Genomic DNA, 5,442 nt, shown 5'->3' on the forward strand with positions numbered 1-5,442 from the left:
ATCCCCCTTCTCTGCCCTTCCCCTCTTCTGCAACCAGCCTCAGAAGAAAGTCAAGATTAAAATCATATTCCTAAAGCAAAATTACACATTGGAGACTCCACAGCCCTCCCGGGAGGATCAGGGCATTCCTCTATAAATATCTGTCTCGATATGTTTAATTTGCAGATGAAATTAAGCCTGGGAAGAAAAGGAAGGCTGTCTTTTCATGTGTGGGCTGTCCAGCTTTGCCTTGAATATCAAAGTGAGCCAAGTTACAAAGCACCGACTCTCTGGGATTATCTAAGAAACCTTGTAGGTCCCAAGTGACGGCGGTTACGGGATCAAAAGGTGTGGTACTTATGCAGAAAGCCAGAAAAAGCCAGCATGGTTCTTAGATCAGCCCCAAGGAGCCAAATCTCAGGTCAGTTTGCAGAGTTCAGAGATTTCCAAGGAAACAAGGAGGTGGGTGAGGAACCAGGAGAGGCTGGGCTTTCACATGGCCTTTGGATTAAATATTAACTTGCTGCAGTGGGTTATGAGGATAAATACTTTCATTAATCATGTATGTGCTCATTATTATGGTGAGAATAGACCATTCAAGCTTTATCTGCATGAGCATTTCAACGCCACCCTCCCATTTTCTCCTCATAGCTTTCTGTAAACCATCATCTTTCATGCTTTTTCTCTTTGGAAAACTTTTTTCCATGAACAGTTTTATTGGTTTTGACATTTAATTGGTTAGGCTTCGAAAGCATCAGCTGAAAAGATTTAGCATGAGGATGAATGGGCAGGAGAAAATGTACCTCTAGCCAGTTAAAACAAGGAAAGTGGAGCAGGGTGATATTTCTGGGACAGCCCATGGAAGTGGGAGCCTGATCTGAGGTGGGAAAACAGCTCTCGCCAAAGGGATCTGCTGCTGTGTACCAGTGACAACTTATGCAGACATTCAGTGTGATGTGACAGCACAGCCCCAGAGCACTGGGGGAATTTTGAATGGGATTTTCTTGCAAAGTACTTAGCTAGGCAGAACTGTGGGCCCAATTTGTCTGTACAAATGAGAAACAGCGCAGGATAGTGCAATAGGCCTGCATCATTATTACAGCCTGTTGACATTTTTCATATTAAAAATACTTAGCTGAAAAAGGTCTTTTTCATCATCCATTTCATTAAAAATTGGAATTTTTCCTTCGTTTCCCCAATTTTATTGAACTTTTCAATCATCATAACTTTCTTCAGCTTTACTTCCCTTCTGTTTTTAGCTGTTCCTTGCAATTATTTGGTGCTTTCCTTTTTATTCCAGTAATTTTTTTTAAAGACTTGAATAGAAAGAAGAGGGAAGATAGATTAACATTTATACTAGAACAGAAAGTGGATGTATGGCCGAGAGTCTAAAACCCTATCATTAGCAATATTTAATAAGGAACGAAATTATTTCACAAGCTGAGATGTCTGCAAATGACTTCTGAAACTCTCCAAAATGGAAGGGAGCTTATCTAGTGGAGGAGAAAGCCGACTGATGGATTAAGATACAAAGCATTTGGAAAGAGGTTGAAGGAGCATCTCTAATGACCTTCTGTCCCACTATGAAGATTTATGGATGTTGAGCATAGCTGCCTCTGAAGCACCCATCTCTGGGTGAAGGTAAGACCAGGGCTGGCACCTTGGAGGTGCCTTCTGCTCCCCAAAAGAAACCCTTCTCCTGCTGGCACCCGCTGTGTCCCTCCATGCTCCTTCCCCTGGGCTGGCTGCAGTGGCTTGTCTCCACCGGCATGTGCAGAAGGAGGTGCTGAATCCATTTTCAGTCCTATGAAGGAAGAGAGTGGGAGTAGATGCTTGATGTTTCCTTTTCTGAGCACTTCTGCAGTCTGGCATGGAGGAGGAGCGGGCAGATTTGAGGTCGTGCCGGCAGCCGTAGCTGGGACACTTCCCACTGGTTTGGAGGCTCTGGTCTTGCCACCTAACCCTACCTCAATCTGGTGTCTTTGTTATTATTTTTAGCAGAGCACACCACACTCTTAGTACTTCTTGCTACAGGAGAAAACTGATTTAAACAGGGTCTTTTTGCTATTGTCAGCCAGGCCTGTGTGCAAGATCATAAACGTCAGCTTTAGAGCACATGCAAGGTGGGGAGCAAAGCAAGTGCTGCTGCATTGCCATAAAGCATGTTGGGCTGTGCAAGGTTTGCTGGAGAGACAAAGCACAAAAATAATAGTTGTGCTACGGTAAGGGGCCCAGGGACTATTCCTGCAAGCCTCCTGTGCTTGCAGGACCACTGCGATGCTTCCCTGCTCCCGCTGCCAGCACAGGCAGGCTTGGCTGGGCACTGAGGCTACAGCCAGCTGGGTGCTGCAGCAAGCGCCGGTACCTGCCTGCATCTTATTGTCATCGTGCAAGGACTGGGGAACTGGAGGTGGCCTGACAAACAGTTGCACAGTTGTCTGCCCTCCTGGTGCAAAATTAGCTTAATTGAAAAGCAGTAAGTGCTATCAGCTGCTGGTGCAGGTGCTCCACTCCTAAACTCTCCAGAGGGCTTAAAAGCAGCAGCTGTTTGCTATCAGAAGCGGAGGGGTTGAGAGCGTGTTGGGTGGGAAGTGTTGCCCTGAGCAAGGACACATGGGGCTGGTCTGACCCAGAGCTACTGAGATGGCTCTGTGCTGCTGGCAACTTCTGCAAGAGCTGGAGCTGTGATGTGTGAAGAAGTAAGTTCAGTGAGTTTTTATTCTGCTTTAAATATAAATGTAACATTTTGCACTATGAGCCAGCTTTCTCCAAAAGCCCAGGGCTGTGCAGGTACCCTGCTGCATGTGCTTTGCCTTGAGTGGGGATGAAGCGGTTTTTGAGTGTTTGGTTTTGATTATGCAAAGTGGGATATTTAGGGGGAAGGGGAAGTAAGTGTTTGTTTTAAATCTAGTGGAATATTTCTTATCTGCAACCTGAGCTCAGATGAAGGGCTAGCTCCAGAGCAGAAGTAGAGAACAGGGAGATGCAGGGAAGAAAGGGCTTTGAGCACTGGCTGGAAAGACACAGTTTAGACCTCTGCAGTTTTCCAGGGACTGTGGTGTGCCAAAGCTGAGTGCTCTGAGTTTGATACCAATTTACCTTTGCAGGCAGCATGCCGATTCTTGCTGTGCTGGTTATAGTTCAGCAGAGACTGGATTAATTGGTGGTTTTCATTCCTATTAAACCAGGGTGTATGTATATGGTAGACAGGGTCCTTTAGCATCCAAAGCCTACATAGCTATGCTTTCATTTAAGCACAGTTTATATCTACATATTTCATGCAGAATTTTTTTTGCATCAAAATTTCTGTGTAAAACCTGGTGCAGATGGATGGGAGAGTGTGTCTTTAAGCCCCTGTGAGCTGTGATCCCTTAAAGTTAGAGTACTTTCTCAGGCACGTTGGTGGCAATAGAAGCTGATCCCAAGTCAGGTCTGTGCATGCTCTGAGCCAGCATGGTGTGAGCCCTTCCCTTTTCGTTGGGGCCATGGTCCCCCATTTCTCTGTGTTCTGCATCGTGTGGGTCAAAACTACTTGGTGGCCAGACCTTTTCCTGCTGAGCACAGAGAAGATGGTAACTCAGCTTGCACTATTGATAGGTTCTGCAAACCTGCGGAGATGACTGGTTGTCTCAGACACAGGACTGGGCTGGAAAATCCTGTATTACAGTTAAAAGTAACATATCTAAAAGATGTGCTTGGAGGGCTCTTGTTACCTCTGTTTGTGCTGCTGCTGCTCTTACCTGGGACGCATGTGGTTGCTGCTTGGGAACAAAATGGGCAGTTTCTTAATGCTGCTACCCTGCGTCAGCAGGACAGGGTAGGTCATCACCCCTGCTTCAGGGTTACTGCATTTCACATCAGTTATTGGGGTTGGAGGCCCATCAATATAGTCATTGCTACGTATGTCCAGGGTCCAACTGCCTGCAATGTGAATGGTTGCATTTAAAATTAGTCAAGCCTGCTGAGCAGAGCCAAGCTGGGACGGGTGAGCACTAGGGCTGATGGGCTGGAGCAGTGACTGGGCACTGCACACCTCGGTGTCCACCACAGCTCTGCATCCTCTTAAAATAAAAATGTGGCTGAGATTAAAACACGAGTCCTGCATTGGTGGTGCTAAACCCCCCACCAGTCTCCGCAGAGAGCTTTGAATACAGGTATGGCAGAGCAGTGATGGTCTCCACATCCCTGGTGCAGGCAGGGAATGAGGTCTCTTTCCCCAGGTGCAGGCAGGGGTGGTTGGCCCCAAGCAGCTTTCCTGGAGGATGAACGTACTCCCATCCCTTTGACTTCCTTGCTTGTGAGGAGTGATCAAAGTGCAGCCTTTCAATTTCATAACCCCAGTAATCGCTCAAAAAAGAATCACTCCCTAAATATCGCAGGGATGGTATTTTGAGTCTTGGCCGCTTCACCTGGGAAACGGACTCTTCTGATTCAGCTTGTTTGAATCATTTTAACAGTTCTTAGTGAGAAAAAACTGTCTGTATCCTCAAGGCAAGTGTATTTGGGCAAAGCAATAAGAGAGACTTTAAGAGGTTTGGAGGTTACAGTGGGAAATAGCAGTTATTCCCAATAAGCAGTGTTAAATGAAGTGCTGCTGACAGTAGCCTGAGGCAGGTTCAAGAGTTTCAAGATTTGCAACTAAGAGATTAACCAAAATAGATGTCTTATTACAGGCAAGTTTGTATCTAAATCATTTAAAGTGCCTTTAGATGCTGTACTGTTTTTCCTCCTAAGTGCTCGTGGTGTATCTGCAGCTTCCTCCTGGCTTTTGGGAATGAGCAATGAAAGGGCCCTTGATCTTGGTGAGTTTAAGACCCTCTGATGAAGGAACAAGGACCCAGTGGATCAGCAGGTTCCTGTTTGATGGGAGGCTGCTTTAGCAGTGCTCCTATTTTACACCAAGGAGAAATCCTGGCTCAGGTCCTCCTCCTGGTCCCTGCTGGATGCTCTGCTGCGTATCTGGCTAACAGTTACAGCCCAGAGAGGATGCACTGAGCAGTGGGCTTTGTCAAAGCTCTGGGTGTAAAATGCCTCTGAAGGCATAGCAGCAGCATGGCCCTGAGCTGGACCAACCTGGTCCTTAATTTGCAAAGGCCATAGGATGCTCAGAAGAACAAGTGTTGTGTTTAGAGCTCTAAATGAGAACGGCCATCTCCAGGCACAGGTGAACACAAAATATCCTCCTCTCCTGGGCAGTGCCATCCATGCTGAGCCCAGAGTCCAGCTGCTGCTATCAATTCCCTGTCATCCTGCAGGACTTCTCATGGGCATGGGTCACCCACCAAACCCTGCTTTGAATGTGGGATGTTGAGTATTTCTTCTGTGCTGAACTGACACTGGAAGGAAAATCAGTGTAGGGCTGGCAGCTTGGGGTTACTGAAACAAATATCTGCCATCAACAAGGACAGTCACTGGCACTAAATCTTGGCTGCAACCTGGATAAGGTGTTGTGGTTTCAGCCCG

Source organism: Haliaeetus albicilla, chromosome 12, assembly GCF_947461875.1.
Source record: "Haliaeetus albicilla chromosome 12, bHalAlb1.1, whole genome shotgun sequence".
In the NCBI taxonomy this organism is placed as follows: Eukaryota; Metazoa; Chordata; class Aves; order Accipitriformes; family Accipitridae; genus Haliaeetus; species Haliaeetus albicilla.